Raw genomic sequence first — 26,966 nt, 5'->3', positions numbered from 1 at the left:
TATTTGTACAGAATTGTCTCTGCTATTACTCCCCATAGAAGAATGTTTCTTTTCTTTTGGTACAAGGAGGGCATCATTCACATGAAAGGTTTTATCTCCTGTTTTCAGAAAGAAAAGGGGAAGATTTGAATCCCCTTCTTGTGTCTGCTGCTTTTCAAGTGCCCATAGCTTAAAGTAATTAAGCTTTAAGCTTAATTTGATATTCTTATATCAAAGTGGCATATTTTGGGGTGGCATAATCTGCCATTCTTCATAAATAACATTTTCTAAGCATTTAATTTATAGCAAAAGTGTAGGCATTCCTTATTCCATGCTTATATTCTGTAAAATACGTGACTAAGTTGATATTTTATGAATTTTTTCATATTGAATGCATACAGAAATTCTCTATTTGTGAATCCCTGCAGTATCATTATATAAAGTGAAAAATCTTTTAGGTAATGGAAACTGATTTCTAATTATCTAGTCTGTTTAAATACTTGGATCTTCACCCATTAGATTTTCCTAAAGCTATACTAGTTACGTATGTATAGATTGAGCATCTGAGGGACCACTATTGTTATTACTAAAGAGTAGCCACTTTGACTCACCTTTGGCTAAAATACAGTAATTGAGCTGGGGTTAGATTAGTGTATGGATATGTGGCAGACAATTTTAGGAGACTAATCCTACTTCTTTTTGCTAGTTGCAACAATGATAATAAATACTTCTAAGGCCTTTTCTCGGTTTTGAATCATAATTATTACAAAAATATAATCTAATACCCAAAATGAGACAAGCTATTTGGGAAATTCTAGGTCACTTATAGTATAGAAGTGACTGTTGTGAAGAAATTTAGTAGCAATTTGAAAGTAAAAATAAATTACCTAAAAGACATTTTATTTCGTTCATCATAGATATGATTGGATATGAAATGTTTCCATTATGCATAATATCTCTATGAAATATCCTTATGCTACCCCTCTTGAATATATCATCATTGCACAATGGTAGAAAATGTCTTATCGTCTTATAATATGGATTCACTAATTTATGACTTTAGTTTGGATTTCTAGCATGAAAAATATCTTTCGTAAGTTTCCTTTAAAATTATGATAATTGCCTGAAGTGTTACTAGATTTTATTGGATTATGTATTATATTAAAGATGTATGATGATTCTGACGTGTTGGTTTGCAATTGCTCAGAGTATTTTCTAAGCGTTTCTCTGAGTAATTCTTTTGCTTTGTGAAAGAAATTAGTATCTTTCCTTTTACCACCCCTAATTCCATGTAGAACACATTAATACATCTTCTATTATAGCCAGGCTGTTCTTTGCCAGCACCCAAAAGTAATTGATCATTATAGGTGTTGATGAATGTTCTACTTGCTTTAAAATGGAAGCACATAAAAAGCAAGTTTTGTATTTGTATGTGTGCATGCCTAGCTGAGAGTTTTCAAATAGTCATTTTTAACCTCTTCAGATCAGCAAACTCTTCACAAATTAAAAATGCACGCAGCAGTTCTTTCTCCCATTTATTATAAATATTCATTTCAGTACTTATATTTGAACTGTTCTCATAGATATTGATTCTTTTTGGTGAAAATACAAATGCAATTCTTTTCATGGCCTATCTTGCACATTTTCTAACTTTGAGGTTTTTCTATCATTTTTATCTAGCTTTAAGTCACGAACAACTGAGATACTTTCACTATTTCACATAGTGATTAGTTGTGTTGTGTTAGATAGTTGTGTTAGATAGTTACCAGAGTTGTGAAACCCTGGTATCTAAAAATAAATCTAAAATAAATAATTTATTTTAACTACTAGTTAAATAATTTATTTAACTACATTGATGAAAGGACATTAGAAAAGAAAAACCTTTGACTTAAATATTTTAAGGCAAAGATAATCTTTCCAATATGTATAAATGTATTTTGATTTTTAGGTTTGTGATCATAGTGTCACCTTGTGAGCAATTTGTGTGCAGGGACCATGAAGCAGAACTGAACAATTTGGATGCAGAAACTATGCATGATATACTGCCTGTATCTGAGAATGGAAACTGCAAGTTATACTAAACATGAAATCTTTTTAGTTCCAAGTCCCTTGGAAAAGAGCTAATTCAATCACTTATTTCATTGATACCTAATTAAATAAAATATTAGCTGCCTAGAGTATTTCTTGAAGGAAATATGCCTAATAGAAAATGAAAGATTTAATAATAAATGACCATTACAAATATTGTTTATTAATGAAATGAGCTGATGGTCTGAAAGTGATGATATATATAAATGTATGGAAAATGAGGATTAAAATCTCATAGAATTCCTTTTGAAGTTTATGAAGTGCAAAAAAAGTTTTTCATTTTTTAAAAACTAGCGAAAAAGCAAAGGAGAAAAGCAAAATTCATGGTTTCATATCATGCAAAGCCTTTCATTTATCCCTTCAAGACACATTTTTGAGCATCTGCTGTTTGTCCACCTTGATTTTGGTCTGTGGATCCTGACGGGTGGAAGGGATCTGGAGAATAAGACTTTTATTAACTGGAGAGAGATTGCTAGATTAGGTGCTGTACGTGGGAAATGGACATTGTAAGAGGTTTAGTATCTAGTCATACTTGTTTTGAATTTTTTCCCTATGTTGTGCATTTTTGGTTAAAAAAATACAATATGTGTTAACTAGGGCAGCAAGAATAAGATTGTTGGAGTTGTAGGCAGTTGTAGGAAGGATGAAAGGAAGGGATTATTTGATATTAGACCACATAACAAAGAGAGGAATTGGAATGGAGTTTTGGGAAATATTTAAAATAATTAGAGATCATAAGGGCAGAGATTCAAGTCATGAATAATAAGGTGTATACTGAACCTGTGAGTCTTTGTAATCCTTTGGACACTGTCACCAAGTATGAAAAAAATGTCCTGATGCCCATAAGGAGCAGGTAAAGAGGGTCAATAGATACAACAGTGACTGATGTATAATCCCCACCCTCCAGAAAGGATAGAACAGAGGGGAGGCTCACAATGGGCCATCACAGTAGAGTGTAACCAGTACTCTAGGCGGGGGTATGGCAGAGCCTTTTACAGGAGTAGAGCATTTGTGTACTACAAACTCATACGAAAAACCTGTGCAACCTCCTCAGTGGATTTGGTAGAACAGTGTTCTAAAATCAGTGAGAATAATAACTATCTGGCAAAATTTTACGGCACTCTAGATGCTGTACGTTTTGTGAATGGAGTGATTTTATGCCTGCAGTGGGTAAGGGGTTTCACCTGCATTGAACATATTCTGCTTACACAGTACAGAATAATCTTGTGGACATATGAGAATAAATTGACATTTCATTTTATTTATTGTTGATGTGTAATATTTTCCTTGTGTAAGTTCTCAAGAGCAGTTAGAGTAGCTTTTATTTAAAATCAGCCATTTTCAAATAAAGAAAAAGATCTTTAGACTGTGTTGACAAGCTCCACATAAAGTGTTCTATTCACACTTTCTTTGAAAAATGTTGCTTAGACTTTAATTGGTTTTAGTTTCTTATTGTCTTGTAATACATGCTTATTCATTAAAAATTTTTGTTGGGTACTAAAATAATGTATATTTTATAGAAAAATAATGGTAAGACCAATCCTGTGGTTCTTGAAGTCATAAAGTCTTACCTTGGTGTTTTTCTTCAGTTGTTTCTCACAGTCACCTTAAACAGTGCTAGAACCTCACAATGCCACATATTTTACTTAAATATAATTTTCATTTAACTGGTATAGACAAAGGCATGCATTTCATAAAAAGATCAAAACCAATTAAAAGAGGTGCCATATTAATGAAAATATCTGTATAATCAAAGATAGCTAAGTCTCAGAAGAAAGCCCATTCTATAAAGCAATGTTTAAGAGCAAGAAATGCCCACACAGCAAAAAGAAACAAAAAGCCCCTCAGGATTAGCTTTTCTATTAGTTGGATTTGTTGCTGTACAGTTAGGATATTAAAAAATATGTTTTTAAAAAGAGGTAATGGAAGCATAACATAGTGGTAAAGTAAACAATGTCCCTCCTACCCCCAAGACCAGAGATTATCTAAGCTTCTATTTCCACCAAATCAAATTTTGTCCTCTGTATTAATTATTCTGCTAGTGTAAAAATCATTTTCCACATGATTTCATTTTCTGATAGGAGAATGTCAGCAGAATTGTCATTAGACTCCATTACTATGGCAGATACTATTCCTTTGGGCCGTTTAGTTACAGAATTAAGTATGTTCGTTTTATTAGAAATGTATATTTACTGACAGTGGTTAAGTAGCCACGATTTAGTGAAATATATGCTGGATTATTAGTTTAGCAATTTAATAAGCTCTTAGAATTTTTTTAAGTAGAGTCAGATCCTTTATCTTACTTGTAAGATAAAATAAAAAATATTTGGGGCCCACAAGAAATAAAAAGAACCTTGCTGTTAAGCATACTGTGTGATTCAGGGTTTGAGATTGAATTGCCTCATTTACATGGACATGTATTTATAAAATGTTTGGTGAATGATTGTTTGCTCTCTACTTCTCTTAATAAACACCAAACTATGAAAATGACTTTATAAACACCAAACTATGTGTTTGGTGAGCTTTTGACTGAACTTCTGGGAGATAACATTCCTTGGACATTTTTAATTTTCCTAAAGCTTCTTGGGTAATCTTAAAAATTTTGTTCTGAGTCAGTATCTTATTGGTTATATTTACTGAAATGACTTGCAACAGAAATACAAGATCAGTTTGATTGTGAGTGACTTGGGTGATTATTTTCTGTATAATGGAGCCAATTATGAAGCCTATAGTAAATCACAACAACTCCGTTTTTAGATATTATCCATAGGAAGATTCATGTGATATAATGGAATATTCATATTTGTCTAACTTAGTGTATTGATCAAGTAAAAATGCAATTTTTTATCACGGTAGTCAAAATCAAAGCCATGAGGTATATCCTATTAATAGGGCATCACAAACAACCTGGCTTTTGCACTAAATAGAAGTGATTTCTGTAGAATGACTCCTGGATAATTCTGCTCCAAACCATTCTTCTATCACTAAGGATTTATTCCAAAAAGAACTCTGATTATAGCATTCTGTTTCTTAAAACAATATCATCAACCTGTGGCACCTATTATACTCATTGGAGAAATGTTACAAGCCTTCCCTTTAAATCAGAAGCACAGCAATAAAGCCCACTTTTACCACTTCTGTTTGACATTATGCTAAAGGTCATTGCCAGTGCAGAGTAAGACAGTAAAGAGAAATGAAAGATGTAGAAATAGGAGAGGAAGATTCCAAACTTTATATTTCTTAAGTATGATATTCTTCACTTAGAAAACCCAGGAGTAATCTGTAGAACTGTTAAAACAGTTAATGCAAATTTATTAGTTTAATAGTTATCCATACTCGAGCATGGCTAGGTGTCATCAACAAATAAAAAACATCCTTTTAAAGAATTCACCATTTAAAATAACAATAAAAATTTAGGATATTGGCTACTTCTGGAAAGGATGGGAGTGAATGTGAGTGGGAGGAGGGTACAGGGACAACAACTTGTACTTATATCTTAATTAAGTTGGTGAGTATACCGGCATTCATTATATTATGCTTTATACCTTTTATGTCTGAAATATAATATAATAGAATATTTTTCAAAGCTGCATAAGTAAAAATATTAAAAGTTAGCATCAGTGACTATATTACTCAGGTCTTTCCCTAATATTAGGGCGTGGAAGTCCATATACCACGTCTGAATATTCAATAGCTACAAATCAAGTGTTAAATGAAATATGTTACTTTTTCTTAATTTGATAAGTATACCTCTATATGGCTAAAACCAGCAAACATATCAAAGATCACTGAATTATTGTTATTAGTCTGAATATTCTGTTTGAAAGGTCTGTGATGTTTGGAAGAGTAATAACATAAAAATATATAATTCATAAATTATTTATAATTTTTTTCTGGCCTCCATTTCAGCAAAATCATGTCATTATAATAAAGATTCTCATATAATTTGCATTCCATTGACAACAATTATGTAAAGAGTTAAGATGTAATTGTATTTAGAGTATAGATAATTTGAATATATATTAATCAAAATATAAATGAAAAATAAATGTAAAAAGTTAAAAAGTAAATTTTTTTAACTCCTTCAAAAAAGATTTTTTTGTAAAATATAAAAATATATCTTTTAAAAGCAAAGCCAAAAAAAATAAAAGCCAAAATATGAATAGCTACTAATTAACATGAAAATTATATTGAAATTATTTGAATGAATCTAAATTTTTAACTATTTAAAGAATTGGTTGTCTTATATATTTGTATAAAATATGTAATATAATACTTACAGGTGTAGGGTTCAATTTCTATGTGGCTGTCAATGTAAAGAGTATCATGCTCCCAGCATGTTATACCCTGAACTACATAAATACAAATTTAAGAATAATATGAATTGTTTAATATTCACAAAAGTTTCCTCTTTAGTCATGCACAACTGTGGTGAATGCTGTGTTTTCCTGAACACTTCTACAATCACAAGTTGAAACACGAAAAGAAATAAGAACAGAAGCACTCAGCCCTCCTGGCAAATGCTGCTGTGTTATATGAGAATCTGTTGCCTCCATGCTGAGAAGCTTGTCAAGTCATTTAATTTGCTGCTTCTCTTAGCTAAGTGCTTACATGGCTGAAATCATCCCTGTGATCAACTGACAAACTTATGGCATTTAGAATCAGTCAACATTTTTTTAGAACACAAGAGATGTTAGAAAAGCATTTTTCTTCATCCTTAATGATGTTGGTTTGTTAAAAGTAAATACTTCATGAATAATCAGGGTTAGGATGTCACACATTGCTAGTGCTGAATGCCAGATCTTGAGTAAGACTGGGATCCATGTGTTCTTTAATAAATTTATTTTTTGTAAAATTTGTGATCTGCAGGTTCCTCAAAAACACAGACACCAAAAAGTAGTCCTTTTTGCCTAGGACCAAGGGCAGTATAACTCAAAGGAACTAGTCTAAACTCATTAGTACATCAATAAAAACCCTTTTGAATCATTCTCCAGTCAAATTTTCCACATCCATCTTTCCTCCTTACCCATGAATGCCTATGCCTTGACCCTTCTCTAAATCTACCATTTGGTTTTGCATCTCTGTATCTTGGCACATGCTTTCATTTCCTTCCTCTCCCTTACATTGTCTTTTGCCTGCCCCCCTCAGTCTGGAGAGTGACCACTTCCAGACCTATTCCAATGTGAAGCTTTGCTTCTGGCTGAGTCCGTTACCCCACAGAGCATTTAGGGTGTAATTGCAGAGTGATTTTGTGAATATAGATAAAACTGAGCTTTGCCAAGGTAGGTATGGGAGCGAACTCTTCCTTGTATCCCTGTATCACAGAACCGGGATAGAGTTTAAAAGCTGTTTGATGACACAATTAATGATCAATTTGTGAGACGTGAAGATTCATCTAGTTCAGCTAACTGTGGCCCTTGGACCAAATCTGTCCCATGCCTGTTTCTGTATAAAAACAGTTATATTGGAGGACAGCCACGCTCTTTGTTTTTCATATTGACTGTGGCTGCTTTCCCACTCTAAGGACTGAGTTAAGTACTTGCAACAAACACCTCTGGCCCACAGTCCTAAAATATTTACTACTTGGCTTTAACAGAAAACAAACAAACAAACAAACAAACAAAAAAAAACCTTTGCCACCCTCTGATCTTGTGAATTAGTAATAGATAGCTTTAGAAAGATTAAAGACTGATTATGTTTGGCTTTGAATATGAAGGTCAGAAATTTAAACAGTATCTGGAAGGCACTAAAAAGTCACTTACATTTTGAAACAAGAGAGTAAAAAGTTAGAAGAGGAAGCCTGGCAAGACTGATTTGGGAAAATTATGAATGAAAGATTAGATTGGAAATAGGTTATAGGTAGAGAATGCAATTATCTGATGACTGTATTTGTTCAATCCCTAGAATAAGATGGCAGTAATAAAAATATGAAGAAGTGGATCGACGTGGGTGTCCTTAGGAATCAATAAATGGTTAGATATGTGTTATAGTCTGTTGCCTAGAATTAACTCACCACATCTGTTAGAGAAATTCACTAGCTGCATTACTGACCTACCTTCATGCTCATCTCTGATGGGTCAAACCCTAAAGTTAGGCATGAAGAGCAGTCTTGGCCACCTGAAGAGAACTGTGTTGCCTTATAAAGATTAAGTTTGCTTGCCTGTGTATAGGAGCTATAATCAAGTCTTCATGACTCATTAAAACTTCTAGGCAAGTAGTAGCCCATCAAAGCTCTGATCCGTTACACGTACCATCCTTGTGAACTGATGTACTCTCCACCACTTCATAGGCCTTCCCTGCTCTCTTCTTTAAAGTTCTCATTTGTTTCAAGAGATGTAAATGATTCCTAGAAAGTGGAGGTTAGTGAGAAGAAAGCATATAATGGAAGAGTAAACATTTCGATAGTTAAATTGGCTTATAGAAGAGCACATTTTTTATATTTTTCCAATATTATTTAAAATGTACAAGTATATGATATATTTCAAAATTAAAATATTTTCAAAAAACGCATCACTTTTACTAAAGGAATGATGTAGAATGTACACACTAGTTCTGACTTCTAATAACAAATCTACCCTTTAAAAATTCCTGTATTAAAATAAGTATATTGATATTGTGAATTTAAATAAGGAGATGATCAGTGGAAGGAAAGGGGAAATGATAAGGCTTCATCAAGTCGTAGAATATTGAAATTAGTTTTTTGATTGCTAAACCTGATTTTCATAAAGATAATAATTATTAACTAGAACGTACATTAGACTAACAACTAACTACATTTTGCTGAATTTTTACTTGGACCTTCAGTGATTTTATTTATAGTTGAGGAACTTTGACCAAACCATTTTCAAAGCTACTTAAACCTCCGTTGTTGTGAAATGCATCTGCTTATTCCCCACTGAGGCCTTAAACTCTGTCTTCCTAGAGTCACTGGGAACCTGCAGGCAAATGAAACATTCCTCTCAAATTAGTCATGATTATATTTAGGTTGTTCATATAAATTAAGTTTCACTTCACAAAAACCTAATGAGATTATAAATTATGTTATTTCTACAAGTCATTATGGAATTATGTAGACTCTGGTCAAGGAGAAATTCTAATCCTCTTAAAATATTTGCTCCAGAGGCTATATAAAAATCTTTATTTTGTTCTTCTGACATTAAAAAACAAAACAGAAACAGAAACAAAAACCATAGGTATTTACTCAGCTTTTCAAACAAAGAAAATTTATGTTTTGAATAGGGAGCTATTGGATGGTATTAAGGGTAATACCATTAAATAAATGATTTTTTTAAATCTATAGGCATAGTTTCACTGGGCTGTGGTTTCTAGATTTAATGTATTATCCTGCACTGACTGAAAAGTAATAGTACAAAATGTGCAAGGCCATTTAAAGGTCATTCATCAAAGTGTACAGTACTTAAATAGCTTCTTTATCCAAGTGGACATTGCTGGTTAAACTGTGGTATTTGAAAAAACCCTCTAAAACTCATGCTGAAATTTAATTACCATTGTAACAGTATTAAGAGGTAGACTGTTTAGGAGATCATTGAGCCATAAGGTCTCCATCCTCATGGGTGGGATTAATACCAATATAGCACAATTAGTTTGGCCCCCTTTTACCTCTTTGCCCTTCTGCCTTCTACCATGTGAAAATCAAGTGTTCCTCCCCTCAGGAGGATGCAACGATCAAGGCGCCATCTTGGAATCAGTATTGCCAAACCTGCTGGAGCATTGACATGGGGCTTCCCAGCCTCCAGAACGATAATCCAGTAAATTTCTGTTTATAAATAACACAGTCTGTGGTATTCTGTTATAGCAGCACAAATGGGCTAAGGTAATATTATACTGTTGAGTCATATAGGTATACTTTGCGAAGAACTTTAAATACGTTTTCAAAAGTAAGTTCTGATTTGATTTTCTTACAGTCACATAATACTTCTCTATATTTTAATTTAAATAAGCAACCACCTTGCTTTAGATGGAAGTATTTTTCCCATTAGATGAAAGAATATTATTTAAAATGCCATTTGGTTGCAGGAAAGTATTCCTACAGTTTTTATAAATTTTGTGTAACTATCATATTAATGTGAAATTTTATTATATGCTTCTTCATCCTACCATTACCCTTAACCATCTCACTTCTCATTCTTTTGAGGTTCATCATCCATAATGCCTTTTATTTTTCTCTCATCAAAGGAAATTTAGTGCGTGATTATAATAAATGTTATGAATAAGATGCCCCTTTATGAAAAGGATTTAAATAAGCTATGGCTATGTATGAGGGCATTACCCAAAATTGATACATTATCATCCTTTAGGTTCAAGAATACTGCCTTTTTAATAAAGTTATGCACAATATTTTCTGTTTATAATGCCTCAAAGGCTCTAAAACAGCCATGTGACTATTACCATGATCTTTTGATTAGTATATCTACTGTAATGTGCTTTTCTGTAATTCCAATCCTATTTAAAAACAAATCATCCAGAAACCTCATGAATCATGCAAAGCTGAATCATTTACAGATATATACTATATATATATATATATATATATATATATATATATATATTTCTTCCCACTTAGTTGAGGTGAACTGGGCATAAAGTAAAATACAATGTCTTTAAAGCTCATCCTACATTCTGTATTTTCAGCCCCCGATTTCTTGTACCCCACGGTAATAGTCCCTCCTTAGGAGGAGAGATCTCTCTTGTTCTCAGATTTCTTTTCTTCTACCTTTTTGCAAAAGGAGGAAATCTAGTAACCTTTCACAGAAAATGAGAGAGATGAATATCATCTCTTGCAAATGTTACTTTCGTTTAACTTTTTATAAATGTAGCATGAACCTCTCTCCTCCAGTATCACCGCAAGAAAGAAAAAAAATAAATAAAATGGAAGACATCAGCTAGCAGACAGTCATTATTTGTGAGTTGGTGGCTTTCCCCAAACTATCACAATTCACTTCACTTGTCCCTGAAGCCATCACTGAATAGTGCTTGGAAAGTGTTTTGAACCATGAGAGGTAAAAGAGTGGCATCTAGTCTCACCCCCACCAGATGCCTGTGTCTTCTATCCAAGGCCTTCTGAATGAATCTATGGGAAACCCCAATCCCATGGCTGTGGCCATGCACCGCTTTCCTGTGTTATTAATATATATCCCAGTTTGAGCTGTAGGAGAGGGAATGATCTGACCTTTCTTAGCTCTCAATCCAGCTCTCAATCCAAGCTCAGCTTGGTCAGGTACCAGTCCTAGACCAATTAACCATGGTCCAATGAGGCAGAGTCCAGATGAAAAAGGACTGATTTGTCTAGCTTGAGATAAATGCCCATCCTGGATCAATCAATCATTGTCAAGGGCTGGAATACTATGGTCGCCATAGTTTGGATCAGGTATCTACCTCTAGAGCAAGCAATTCTGGCCAAGGGGCAGGGTTATATAAAAAGCATGGCAACTCCATGGAAACCTTATTTTGCTAATGTCAGCATAGGGAAAGGAGTTATTGTTCCCAGCTAGTACAGGGTGCTTGGCAGACAAAAGAATAGACAACACTATAATATAATAAAAGGTAAAAAGTTTAAAAGCCAGAGATACAGGTGAAACACCAAAAAGTTCATAGAACTGAGTATCAAGGAGGAAAGAATTGGAAAGCTTTCAGTAAGTTCAGCCATGAAGAAAAGATAGGAATCAGACTTCTGGTAAAGTGGTAAAGTACCTTTCTAGAAGTACAGAGCAAGTTAGCAGAAGCATGGAGATGGAAGTGTTGAGAATGCGTATTGCATATTTGAGCAATTTTATTTGGCTAGAAGTTCAGCTATGGGAAGGGCAAAGTACGAAGCCATTATTAAGGACATTGAACACACAAAAACAATTTTGGATATTATTTTGCAGGCTACGAAGGACCACAGAAGGCTTTTGAGCATGCTAAACAAATAGTTAAACAGCAAGTTAAGAACAATAATCTGGCAGTGTTGTGTAAAATTAGTTGGAGAATAAAGAAACAAAAGGTGGAAAAGCCCAAACCTGCAAAGTTCTTGCAGCTTAGTCCTCAGTAAACAAATAAAGGCAATGGTTCCCAGACTAAAGTGTATCTAGGAAACACCCGGAGAGCTTATTGAAAATGCAGATGCTTGCGCCCATCCCACAAATATTTTGGGCTTGGGGAACCTGTATTTTTTCAAAAGCCCAATAACCAGTCAAATATGTCCTGGGATCACACACTGAGAAATGCTGAGCTTGAGAGGTAATTTAGGAAACCAGTGTAAGAATTATTGAGTATGAAACAGTCCTCATTCACCCTTGTACCTTGCGGAGCTTTCAGAGCTCTGGGAGTCAGCCCTGGTCTTGATGTAAATATCTGAAGTCAGAGCGAAGCAGAAGGTTGAACACATGAAGTGAAGGCTCACTTCTCTCCAAAGTTATGTGGGCTCTGTTTCATGTAGTGCCGTCTCTCTGTGGGTAAGTCAACTGGAAATCTTACAGCATGACTCACTCAAAGAACAGCGTTAAGTTGTGTGGTTTCAGTGGGGAGCAGTGCCAGAAAAGATTAATATATTCTGTTTTAAGACTAAGTGTGATTATTTTATGTGGCTTCAAGATTGTGTTCTCTACTTGCAACCTATGCAAATTCAAATTCAATGCAATTTAAATGACAGAGGGTGATTTGTGCTATTTAACAAATGGGAGATTGGTATTAATCATCAGGTTTTTGGCAGCTTTGCTTTGAGAGAGGAAGGAGTGATAAGTACTCCTAGGAGCAATACCCAGGAGCAGTATAATTGCAGATTTTGCTTAGCTATTCTTTATTAAATTACTATTTATAAATCTTTCTTTAAAAAAAAATCTCCTTATGTCTTCTGAATCAGGAGTAATAACATGCTTATTTTGTGCTTTCTAAGATCTTTGTTTAGGTAGATTTAATATGCATGCCAGATAGTATTTCATATTTAAAAAAAATTCTATTGTATGTACACTTGTATGACATGTATGTTTCACTGTAGTTTTTCTTAGATTAAAATCCATTAAAATTCTGAAACTGTGGTAAGATTTTCTTTGCATTCTCTTTTTCCCTTTTCACCTTTCTACTTTTCTATCATAATTTTCTTTCACACCTCAGCTAAGCACCTGGGCTTTGAAGGGATTACCCATTCATTTGGTTTAGCGTTTGTCTGAGTTATGTTCACATTGCCAAAATGAGTGATCTCTTCCAAATATTCACCTTAGCTTTTCAAAAATATTTGATATGGTTGACCACTTCCTCTTTAAAAGATTTTGAGAATTTTCTCCTCTTAGCTTCCTTGAACGCATATAAGGAGTCATTGTTTTTCTGGGCTTCTTTTGCATTTTCCTGCTTCTCTGCCAGACCTCTAAATTTAGGCATTCCCCTGAGCTCTATCCTGAACTTTCATCTGCATTTAAAGCCCTTTCTAAGAACATGGATCCTATGTCTTTAAATCCTGTTTATAAATGCATAAGCACTGGTGCTCAGATTTATTTCTGCAGATCTTACCACACGTGGATGTTCAATAAACATCTGATTTAGCAAGTCTAAAATAAAACTCTCCATTCCCTTTCTTCCTACCCCGATCTTCTTTCCTCATATTTCCCCACTTCAGTAGATGGCACCACCATCCACCCAGTTACTCCAGGAAAAGAGTCAGGAGGCATCCTTGGGGTCTCTCTTTTCATCGACCGCCAATTGCAACCCACCGTCAAGGCCTGTTAACTGGAGAAGTAACATCACAAACCCATCTGCTTTCTTCTGTGTCTGCTGCCGCCTCCCTGATTCAAGTCATCATCCTGTCTCACCACAAGAGCTTCCTAACTGGCCTAAGTGCTTCCCCCCTTCATCTTCTAAACTCCAGTATCTATGCGGCAGTTGGAGTCATCTTATCGTAAAACCAGAGCTCTCTCCTACATGAAACACTTCAGTGGCTTTCTGTTGCCACTAGAATTAAAAACTTCCTCCAAGAAGTTTTCTCTGCTTCACTTGACCATGGCCGTCAGGGTTTCACACTATGTGACCACTGCATCCCTCTCTCTTCCCTGCGCTTGTGCCTCTGGTCTTCTTTCAATTTCTTGAATAGGCCAAAGGCCTTTTGTACTTGCTAGATCCTCTTCTTTGAATTCTCTTCCCTTAGATCTTTGTGTGGTTGGCTCCTTATTTTTCCCACTTCAGAGAAAACTATTTCTGTGCATCTAATCTGAAATGGAAAACACATACACACACACGCTATCAATATTATTACTGCTTCATTTTCTTCATAGCTATGATCACTATCTTATTTGATTTCTTAATTTGCTTTTACATTTTTGTTTTTTCTTCTCCAATAGAAATTAAGCTTCATGAGATATCAGGGTCATTGTTTTTTAGAATAATGGCCGGCTCATCATAGGCACATACTACAGCTTGTTAAATGGATAAGCAGATTGCTTTTCTGTGAATGAGGGATGGGTTTAGTGGTATCTCCTGGTTCAGAAATAAGAAGTCAGTGGGAAGTATACAAGAGGACATCTTTGGAAAAAGGGACTATAGTTTGCTTGTCTGATAGAAGTTGGAAGGAAGGTTCTGGCATGATGTACCTTCTAGGAAAAGGGTGAAATGCATGCTACCTTAAAAAATATTAATAGGTGGTGATTCAGTCAAAGCAAACAGGACAGAGAGAAACAGGGCCGAGGAAAAGGGCTTCTTTTAGGTAGAACACGGGACTTTTGTGACAGGTCAGTGGATAGGCTGGCTGGAACCTGGAAGAGGGGCAGTGTGGCAAAGAGGGCACCCAAAGGGTATAGCAAAAGAAAGGCCTTTCTTATCTAGAGGGCAACAATAGGACTACAAGATATTAGTCAAGGTTTCAGTGGGATATTAAGAAGGCTAAGTCCAATTTCAAGGCCTGAAATCTAGTGGCAAAAAAAAAAGTCTCTATGGAAAGAGAGGAATCCTAGGACAATGGAAAGAAAGATGGACCCAAAGCTTCTCATTCCATTCTGAAACTCTCTAAACAGAATCTTTGCCATCTATGACTGATGGTTATAACACTGTTTTTCAAACTTTCTTGTGTGTTAGAATCACATTAGGTACTTATTAAAAAACAGAGGTTTCCTAGCTTCTTTGACATTCTGATTGAATAAAACTTGTGTGGATTTTGGGAAACTGTGCTGTGGCAACTGTCCCTCAAATGAAACCCATACAGTTCTAATGCAAGGCCAGTCCATGCCTTAAGAATCGCTGGCTTATAGAGCCCAGCTGTGCTTAAACACAGTTCAAAAATATTCTGAGTGCCTGAAGAAGTAGGGTGTGTGTGTGTGTATGTGTGTGTGTGTGTGTGTGTGTGTGTGTGTGTGTGTATAATTGTCAGGTAGATACAGTGGAACTTCAGAGACATTTCATTCTAAAGATTTGAGATTCTCATTTTTATTGACTTATTTATAAGTATTACACTTATGTATAATCTGCCTTTTTTTTGGTTGAGCTTTGAAAATGTAATTATTTTCAGATGTGCAAATCATCTGAACTTACAGAATCAGTTTTTTAATTAGGAAATTTAATGGGAGAAGTGAAAACATATGTTCATTAAACATGTATTTTCTCTTATAGATAGTTCTAATAGCCCCACATACAATTGCTTTTATACACATGATTTTCCTGAATTCTAGGAGCAGAAATTCCACTATTTGTTATTTACTTAAGCAGCTTATGTATGACTAAATAAAAATGAAGAAACTTTATATTGTAAAAATGGCCACCACAGTCAAAGCGATAGCATTCCCTAAAGAGAAATATTCTTGTGTTAGTAAAACTTACAGCTTCATTTTCCAAGAGGATATTAAAACAATTGGAATATTCCTTACTCTTTTTTTCTTTTTTTTTCCCCAGAAATTTTGTCCCTGTTTTAGAGATTTCTTTTTGTATTCAGTTCAGGAACTGTTAAAACTTGGCTATTTTCCAGAACTAGAAATTGATTAGATTGTAGAAAGAATAATGGAGATAGGCTAGTTGATTCAAGGAAAATTATATGTGTAAAAAGCACCAAATACAATGCTTAGTGGAGTATTCTGCCCATTACAATCATTCATTTAAAGACGCAGGCTGGCTGGCTGCTTGTGTAAACAGAGAAGTGCCTGCCCAATGCCAGGTCATATTTTCTATATTAGAGATTTTCTTAAGATAGAAAATGTCTTAGTGATCTTTGTGTCTGTCTTCTTTGCCTAGCCCAGGGCCTGACACTCAAAAGTTTAATGAATGTCTAGATTAGACTGGAACAGCTTGGAATAAAATATGTAATAAACATACTATGATTTGAACCACCTAGCCTCTGGGCCTAGATTTGATGATCACAGTTATGACAAAATAACCTACTTGGTTGATTGATTTGGGTTCCTTTGGCTAAACTAGCTCAGAGGGTTGTCTTGATCCAGCATTGCTACTATTGCTGTAATTACTGAATCTATAAATTGCATGGCCCTTGTTTCAAACAGGAAAATGGGCTGGGGGAATAAGAAAAACGAAGAAATCGTTAGCCAAAGTAATATCCACCAGGTGTTCCTTTTCTTGGCTTGATTTAGTTAGTTTTACTTATCCAAAACCTCATGCTTGTCTCTCTATATCATTGAATTTTAAAGTTGGTTACACATTAAAAAAAAAAAAAAAAACTCACAAGAAACTTGTTTTCAGAATAAAAAGGACTACAGATAGAAACTTTTCAAAGTTTTAGCTTGTGTCTCTTTGAAGGTCGGCTGCCTTTAATTAATTACTCTGTTTTGTTGTTCTCTATGTTGATTGTTTTTATGTGGAGTCACAAAGACCCATGGGGACTTTTGGTGGTGACAGCACCACGACTGAGCAGAGCATGTGAGGAGCTGAGAAACATCAGCATCAGAAACCTCCGAGCGAGGCTAATGAGTTCAGGCATTTCAGAAAGCAGCTAGCTTCAGAGAATGGCACGTGAGTGTAGTCATGCTTAGTTTTGAAATAAAAGAGCTTGAGGCTCACCTACTGAAGTAAAGAATTTTCAAACAAAAGCCTGGAGGAGCCTGGATTGGTGGTTGCTTTTACATGCAAGGCACTGGCCCTGCTATTCGACTTGATCCAAAGTGAAATCTAGCGATGAGGGCAAAGAAGAGAAATACTTTAAGGATAGTTAAATTCACAGAAACTTCTTATTAAGAAAAAAAGAAATACATGAGAGGTTTCTTTGGAAATAATTGTGTTTTTATTTCTCACCTTTCATCTCCCCACAGACCTTAAAGGTGTTGTTATTTTATGGCTCATATATTTAATTGTTTAATTTTTTAAACAATTTTGCTCAGACATCTTATTGCAGAAATGTTTTAAGGAATTGGGTCAGTTTTTTCTCACTGCTACGGACTGAATTGTGTCCTACCCAGATTCATATGTTGAAGCTCTAACCCCCAATATGATGGTATTTAGAAATGAGGCCTTTGGGAGGCAATTAGCTTTAGATGTGGTCATGAGTATGGGGTCCCCCACGATGGGATTAGTGCCCTTATAAGAAGAGGAAGAGACACCAGAGCCTTCTCTGCGGCGTGAGGACGTAGCAAGAAAGCAGCCGTCTGCAAGCCCCAGGCAGAGAACCTTGAATGTTAATAGAACCTAATAAGGCTGGCACCTTGATCTAGGACTTTCAGCCTCCAGAACTATGAGAAAATACATTGCTGTTGTTGAAGCCACCCATCGTATGGTCTTTTATTATGGCAGTCCAAGGAAATTAATATACGCACACAATAATTATCATATGATTAAAGGGTGAGGATGGTGTGCATAAAAAGATCCCATGTGTGTAAAATTCCTTTTAAATGATAGTATACATAGAAGTACATAATGTTTTTTCTATGAAAAATCTGCCACTGTGTTTATAGTTGGTAACTATAAGTTGTGGTTCTTTTGGTGCATTTTGGGTTCTTTGAACATTTTGTAAAATGCTGCATTGGCTGGTGTACAGCAGCGCATGCAGCTGTGTGTAGATGGTTTGATTTAGGAAACACTGGAATCCCCCAGGAACTGATCACTACATGTGAACTGCCCAAGGTTTGAGATTCATTCCTTTAGGCTCAAAGCATTGTGTCTCTTGGAAATCCTTGGTAAAATGTAAAAATTATTTAAAAAGCAGTAAATTGAAACTTCATTATTTTCCTCAGCATGGATTAATTTTTAAGATTAGCAAATTGCTATTTTAGGAAGGAAAGTTAAGACTCTAAAGAAGAGAAGATGAAAATAGGGGGGTTTCATGGTGGGAAAGGTGGGCCATGCTATGCACACTAGGGTGGAGCATTAGAGGGAAGAGCACCCCAAGAGAGCTTAGGTAGCAAAAGGAAGCCAGTTGGCACTGAGTACCTGGAATATGCCAAGAGGAGAACATAATTGGGCCTCTCTGATCATTATGACTTAAAAATCTTTCTTCTCCCTGCCTCTGCCCTCTAATCTGACTGTTCTCAAACCATTGCTTTTGTGATGTCTTAAAATTTGCTCCCATCTCTATAACTAATTAGCAGATATTTATGGGACTCATACATTGTTCCTATCCCCATTGCCCTTTCTGTCACTCAGGCTTCTTGCTGAAATTAGTGTTTTCTGTTTTGTCTTCTGTTTACCCCAAAGAGAAATTTCCTAAAGTGCAATCGCAACAAAGAGCCTAAAATTTGAACCAAAACAATGAATATAATAGATATTCAAGGATAAGGATTTGTGATCAGGCTTGGCTATAGAAAACACAATTTTTAAAACATGTCAATCATATCTGTAAAATATGATTCAAAGATCATAGAACTTTCTTTGCTAGATAGAATCTCCTAATTGATGTTAGTCAGAGATATTTTTGCCTTCTCTCTATCCTTTTAGTCCTGTGGCTCCCAAAACTAGATGCACTTTGACATGCCTAAAGGAGTTTTGAAGAAATTCTGCTTTGTTTCAATTTTTAGCCTATACTTAAGTACACTGATGCCCATGTCCTCTTTGAAAAATAAAATTAGTTTTGGGGAATGAATGTTGGGCTCTTAATTTATTCCCCCACCCCACTAAAAAATGGAGCTGAAAACAGGTTAAATACTATAAATGGAAAGCTGTCTTAACTGCTAATCTGCTTAATTAATGAATAGAGAAAAATACAGAAGGGTCTCTATCAAAGCTGACTTTTTTCCTGTGAGTTCATGGATGCTGCCTAGCTGATTGTTTTTTGAAAGAGAGTGTCTTTTGTGATTAAGTCACTTGTCAGATTTGCATTGATATGCAAAGTCTCATTTTTATATCTCAAGAAGCTCCACCATCTGTTACTAACATTCTTCCAGCAGGAAGTTCAAGAGAATAGCATTTGTAAGGTAAAAATACATCAGCCATAGCTAGAGTTTCAAACAATTGTTTGTAATTAAGAAATAGAGTAAATCTTGATTGAATGTAGTTGGTAAGAATGAAATGAACGGTGACACTGGAGAGTAGAGGCAAGATGTGAAAAGCTGAAAGACAGGAAGTATATTTACATTTCTTTTTAAAAAAAATTTAGAAAAGTCTCTTATTTAAGAGTATGGTTAAAATTTAGTGTTGGTCAGAATTCATCTTTTTGCTCATTCAAGTAATACTTATTGAACTCAAAAATGAATGAATAAGCATAAAGTGTGTGTGCAAATGTATGCATTTCTTGACATTTATAATCTTATATAAATAATAGAGAAAATAGCTAACATTTATTTTTAAATATATAAATACTAAATTAAAAGTACTTATGTTAAAGGTGGGTGAGAATAGTTAAATATTTGAATATCCTGAATAACATTAGATAGACCAGCATGATAGTAGATAAATATCCCTTTAAGGAACATAGCCACTTAAAAAAGGGGGATGCAGTCAATGGTTCACAGTACATGGGATTGTTAAATTGAAGAGAAAATTAGAGGAAGACCTGTTAGAATGGAGCTGATTATCATGATTTTTAGAATCCCAAAATTTATGGCTTCTGATTTGAAATTAGGCATATAGAAGTAAGTAGATGATTTTAATTGGTTCATTGGCTTCAAAGCAAATCATGTTTATTTCATGCAGAATGTCTAATATGAAGCAACGCACAGGTAACAAATTCAAAGAGATTCTTTGATTAAAAGCTGGCTCAAAGGATGATTACATCTAAAAGACTCCAGAGAAGTCATAACCCTTTTTGCACCCTATATTTCTTGGGGATGATTTTGAAAAAATTCAGAACATAAAAATTCAAAAGGGAACATGAGATATGGTAAGCATACTTTTAAAAGAATGATTCTAGGAACTTTAGTTGCAATTATTAAATGATGGTTTGGTCCAAACTTTGCATTATATATTAAATATATATTTATTCTACTGATAGTAGCAATAATATTTCTCTTTCTTCCTCTTAGAAATACTTTTTCATGTTTGTTTATTTCTGTGCATATAAACATGCACACTAACTGTATTACATTTAGTATAACATATATTATCTAATAGAGCCCATTTCTATTGTCAAGTTTAAAAAAAATCATTAAATTTGTTATATTCTTTTTTAGCATAAATATAATATCAAACAATTAGAAACCATTTTGAAACATGAAGAAGGTCTTTTAAATTTTTTATTTGTCCTAATATGACTTGCATAACTAGTCTTAGCATAACTATCATTTATTAAGCACATGTTATATGTGTGGTAGAATGTATTATTCCTTTATTCACTCTTCTGCCTTGCAAGTAGATTATGCATCCCTGTCTTTTTCTGTTTGGGATGGTAATATTTCAATTCTCTCTGTGAGAAGACAGTACTTCTCTATTCCATTGGTAACAGGCTTATCAATGTGATTTGCTTTGGCCAATAGAGTACAGATGCTCGTTTACTTATAATGTATTAATAGTTGTATCCCGGTAAACCCATCATAAGTTGAAAATATCCTAAGGTGTAAGGTGAAAATGCATTTAACACACCTACCATATCAAACATCATAGCTTAGCCTACCTGAAATGTACTCAGAACACTTCCATTAGCCTACAGTTGGGCACAATCATCTGGCAACACAGTGTGCTGTAGAGTATCAGTTGTTTACCCTGTGATCATGTGGCTGACTGGAAGATTTGGCTTGTGTCTGCTGCCAGCATCATAAGAGAATATCATAGTGCATATGGCTAGCCTGGGAAAAGATCAAAATTCAAAAATCAAAGTACAGTTTCTACTGAATGTGTATCACTTTCCCACTATGGTAAAGTTGAAAAATCGTAAGTCAAAGCATGGTTAAGTCAAGCACCTTCTGTGTAAGTGAACGTGAGGTATGCCGTGACTGAGCAAAAATGTTTAAAGTCATGGTGTGATCTTCCTGTGGCTCTTTTCCCTGTACCGTGAGAACAGACATGTCCCAGGTGGGGGCTGATCTCCTACCCTGGATCCCAGAAAAAAAATGTGGGGCAGAGCTAAGCTGATCCCCAGTGATTCTTGGCTGCTACATAAAGTGAGCAAAATGTGAGGAAACTGATAAATAAGTAGGTGTTATTATAAGCCCCTGACATTCAGAGGTTGTTAAGAGCTGTGGAGGGTCTGAAATTTTACCCTGCTTGCAAGCTAATAAGTTAGTCAGCCCTAGGATCATGGATGCTGGCAGAGAATTCAAGACTTCGGATCAGAGAAAAAGTGCAGTTTGTTACTTATACAGAAAGTAGTTACCAGTATCGGGATTTGTGCTGGTTCCCTGAGGCCCAGTTTCCACAGGACAATGTGTAGAGGGTCAGGGGGAAATCCCCACACACGGTGGGTAGTGTTATAGGAGAGGGACCCTGAACTTTGGAAATCTGAATCTTTTTTTATGGGGAAATAAATGGCAGTTCTCTGCTTCCAGGGGAAGGTATCTCTATTTTCTAAGGCTATAAGCAAACCTGCCATTTGCTCTAGAGGGAAATAATATTTTTATCTTCCAAGGCTATTAAAAGTCCTTGGAAGATAGTCTAAAATAAGTTAATGTGTTTAGAAGACAGAGGTCTTTATAGGCGTTGAAATAATGGAGAAGGTTTAGTTATTTTGAGAATCAAAAAGTAAAGTGTTTTTCTTTTCCTATTAAATTTCACTTTAAGAATCTGCTTCTCTAAAGACATTCCTAATCCCATTGGGAAGTGTAAGGCCATAAAAATCCACATGTATGTGTTTTTTATCCATACATGTAGGCAGTTTAAGAAGACACATAGTATACTGGAGATATCAAAAATTTCTAATATAGAAATTAATGTGCATATTATCACATAAAATACATTTTAGAAATCATGCTGATCATGTAGACATAATTTATACTTGTGGTATAATAGTATTAATTGGAATTAGTATGTTTTCCATGTCTTCTGAATCTGCTATCAGTATTCAAATATTATAATAAATACTCATATTTGGTAAACAGATGAACAAATCATATACCTTCTGAATTATCCTTAAAATATTTTAAAATTAGAAATAGGCTTATAATTTGGCCACACTTTTTAGAGTTGCTTGAGAAATGAGAAATGCGTATTTCTAACTCTTTTCCTGGCCTATGATAGTTAACAGACTTTTAGGAACTTTGAATTATATTTTCAGAAAAATGAAAATTCAAATTCTTGTTAATAATAATTATAGTGAGAAAACTGTGTCCCTCCAGAGGTAAGGCCCCTCTCCAAAGACTTGCCAAAGTTTTGTTATCTAAAACCTTCCCCAATTTTAAAAGAATGATTGTTCTCTTTAGCCACCAGAAAGCACTGTGCTAATGGAAGTATATTTCATTTTCTCCTCTTGATGGAAATTAAATTAGCAAACATTTTTTTTTTGTTCATTTGCCTTCTCTTTGTCTTATAGTAGATCCCTTTCCCACTCACAATAAAACAACTGGTGATAGTCATTCTTTTTCCCCTGGGCTTCGAGATAAAACAAATCCCTTTAAAAAATTTGTAAATTTTTTGTAATCAGAAAATATTGATGCTAGTATTTTTACATAATTGGCTTCATTACATACAATTTTACTCATTAATATTATTTGACTAGTTCCATTTAATTGTAACTATATGTCATTTCAAAATTGAAAGCATTCCTCTGCTTTTTTATAATGAGTAAGGTCATTTAGTTAACCTCTGTTTTCGTTTTCTCAGGTTTTCTTTTTTTTTTTTTAAATGGGTTTGAGAAACACGAAATAAGTGAATTCACTTGCAAACTTGTTTATAAGGGAGCACTTTGTGATTTTGAAACCATTGATAGATGTAAGGGGAGCTGCTATAAGTTTAATTTCTTTGTTAGTGAACTATCAGGACAGTTGTAGCATCAATGAAGGATAAATTATTTTTCTTTAATTATATAGAAAATGTTGCTAGCACTAATCTAGTTACATAAATCTCAACGCCAATCTTCTAATAATATCTTTTTTGCCTTACCTATACAGTAATTGACAGAAATGTTTGCAGAAAATAAGACATTTTTTCTTCAGCTTCCATAAAGTGCATTTTCAAATTCTATAACTGTATCCGTCAACATTCAATTGGCCAATAAAAGGTTTTACCTTCAACTTGGCATTGCTTTTTAAGTAATCTTACAAACTCCACGAACGTACTATATATACAAATGTCTCTCAACAAGAGGTAACATTATCTATGAAATTTATTACTCTAGTCATAGTATATTCAAGTGACTAAAGTATTTTTAAAATATGAGCATAAATGAAAAATGCGCTATCTATAATTTAGATGGTTTAATTCTCTTGTATTTTTCTCTTTTTCCCAGTTCAGTTTGTTTATTTTATGCATTCCACAAAATGTGACATAATGCTGCCCAACAGTTGATATGTTTATTCTGACCATCCTAACCATTGATGTTGGTTTCTACTTAATGAGTGCAGAATGTGACTAAATGTTGACTATAACAATGGCAAAACTAAACAATGATGCATTTGGCAGATAGGTTCTTAAATTCCTAATAGCAATGTTTTACTAAAAATATGACATCAATTTAAGTCCAGAGTAGATAAAATGCAGTTATAAATTTATAATTCAAAATTCTTCATGAGTATGATTATGAAGGATAATCTCTAATAACTTTGATATGTTGCTTATTCTAAGCTTAAGACTGAAAATTTTACCCTTAACAAAGGAGACAGATTTTAAAAGTTTATTTGCATGACATTTTACTCCTAAAAAACATACTAGATTTTTATTTGGCAAAAATTCAATACGTGGGCTAAACTTTTTAGTCTCAGACTTTTCTCTGAAATATTTTCTAAAAACTGTCTTTATCTGAATTTCTAATGTTTTTGCATTTAGGTTTTCCTGTGTGCCCAAAGATATTAGACTGCCCGTAGTCAGATTCAAAACAGACTTTGAAAAGCTCTGTATTCTCTAATAATACAGATCTCTGAGTCAAAAGCTTCAGAGAGACATTGGGATCCTCAGAAGTTTGATGAGTACTCTCACTTTTATCATGTAATTGTCATTTGGTCCTACAGAATTCCAAATCCACTTTTTAAACGTCAATCAAAACTGCTAATCAACTAGTCATTTCTAGTGAAAAGAAAAAGAATGAAGAAAAAAAGTCAACTAGTTGCTTATCTGTTTGGGGCTATCTATAAACCAATTATGGTTGGGTAATGATCTCAGAAATGCATGATCAGAAAGTAAAAAGGGGTAATTTAAATTTTTTTTCAAATTGATATAGATTTCCAGTAGACCTACTCTAGCCAGTGCTGTTGGTTCCAGATATTTCTAAGCTATAGTGCTGAAGTCTGAGTCATTTGTCCAGATTGTCAGTGGTCTATAGATTTCAAACTGGTATGTGGTTAATTTTGATCCTCCCCCTACCCCTCTATGATTCAAGGAATTTGATTTAATTATAGCGTTCCAAAAACTTTAATCTGGAAACAGTGACCAATTCTCTAGAGTTTTTAGGGACTGAGGATGCCTTGTGACAAATCTAGACCTACTACATTTTAGTCCAGGCAAATGTATGGGGCAAAAATAGAACAAGCCTATCCCCAAATGAAAACAGATGATCATTTTAAGTTAAAGAGGATAAAAATGATAAAACCAGTATAATTTTTAGTTGATGTTTTTTTCATATCCTACCTCTCTCCAAGAGAACTTTGAAAGTTTGTATTCATTTTTAACCTACCAAAAAAGATGAATACAAAATGTAATTGCGAAGAAGAAAGAAATCAAAGAGAAAGGAGCAAATTAAAATGTTGCTGTAGTTAGGCATTAGTTTGGTTCTGAGCTTCCTGGCAGCATGGGGGAATGTGGAGATATTATGAAATACATAGATTTTATAATCAGGAAAGAGATTTTATGTTGTTTCTTAGAAAGAGATAGAGTTAATGTTGAGTGACATGCTAGCAGTGTCTTTCTTAACATTTTTATGGGCAAAGACAAAAGTAGAAATCACATAGTTGTTTTGTGATCGTCATCAAAATAAAATATGATGTTTTAACATTGAAACATATTATTCGAGCTAATCCTTCAAATGGCGAAGTTGTAGTGAATATCTACAAAGGTTAAATGCTACCCAAAGACAGATGAGGCTTAAGTGCCTCGAGGACTAATTGGATTCTGAATCCCTTAAGGCTGGTGGTTTTCAATTTGAGTACCCATAAAACTCCAAGTTCTTGTTAAAAATACAGATTGTTAAACTCTATTCCTGGAATTTCTGATTTAGTCAGTTTGAGATGAGATCCAGGAATCTATATTTTTAGCAGGTACCTAATATGATTCTAATGTAACTAGTCCGAGCAGCATTTGAAAATCACCATCTTAGGCTCTCTTTTTCAAATTTCTTTTATGTTAGTCAAATTTTTCATAGGAATTAGATAGACTAGTTTAATGTTATACTGTCTGAAGACAGCCTAGAGGATAGATATTCTATAGTGCTGATTAAGGACAGATCTATAAGGGATCACTCAAATGGTCAGACTTTTATTCTATTATGGAAATTATACAGCCAGACCAGTACCCTAGGCTAGTCAGAGGCCTGACAACCATAGGTTACCTCTGGCCAAGGCCGAGTATTCCTCAAGAAAGAGTTTTGAGTTTGCTCCAGTACCTAGATAACTGTCACATTCAAATATCAAGTTAGAAAAAGTCAAAGATAGTTTTGTGTTTGAGAATCTTTAAGAAAAAGTTACCTATGTCACACAATAGCTTTCCAAAAAGCCTTAATGATGATCCTATGCAGGTCTCCAGATAGGTCTGCCAGGATAAGTGAGCTGCTAGATGTTCCCCCAGACAGTTGAACCCACTGACCTGTTATATGGTGCTATTTAATATCGATCAGATGAATGTCAGGGAATGTCTCACAGAGGCAGAGGTTTTTGTTTCATCATGGGGGAATGATGAGTCATTCTTCCAAACAGCTGTTGTATCCCAGGACTGCTTGTCTCTTAAGACTTACCATCAAGCCATCTCATCAGCACTTAAGAGGGCGAGATACTATTGAGTTTTTAATTCTTATTAATTTAAGGCCACTGATCTTAGTCTCTCTTAGTTACTTGGTAGCATTCCAGAGTATATCTTGATATAAACATTCATTAAATATAACTAATGGTTTTGTTAAAGAACAAAAGATAAGGTGGACGTTCTCCCTTTTCCAAATCAGTTTCTCTTAAGTGGCAGATTGATTTGACATGCCAGGTCTTGATAGCTGCTCAAGACACTTAAATAATTTTTGATCTTTGATAAGAAAATAGCCTGATTTTCTCTTTTCATGAATTTGTATCAGATAATGTCACTTCCATTATACATCACCAAGATGCTTTTGTCTGGCTTTAATTTCTAGGTGGCATGTCCTAAGTGATTGGTTTACCTTCTAGACATTAACATTGTTTTCCTACTTACCTTGGCAGTGACATTATTCTCCCCTTAACTAAGTGTACTTACAACCTCTAAAAATCTATACATGTTTTTAGCTGAGG

The 26,966-nt window shown here is 34.5% G+C and overlaps 1 protein-coding gene across 1 annotated transcript in view; it reads left to right on the top strand.

Annotated features, from left to right (window-relative positions):
- Positions 1-26,966, top strand: part of IMMP2L (inner mitochondrial membrane peptidase subunit 2) — an 841,176-nt gene that overhangs the window by 645,811 nt on the left and 168,399 nt on the right. The gene's annotated exons all lie outside the window — the stretch shown is intronic.

Source organism: Microcebus murinus, chromosome 9, assembly GCF_040939455.1.
Source record: "Microcebus murinus isolate Inina chromosome 9, M.murinus_Inina_mat1.0, whole genome shotgun sequence".
Taxonomy (NCBI): domain Eukaryota; kingdom Metazoa; phylum Chordata; class Mammalia; order Primates; family Cheirogaleidae; genus Microcebus; species Microcebus murinus.
This window is presented reverse-complemented; position numbering and strand designations above follow the sequence as displayed.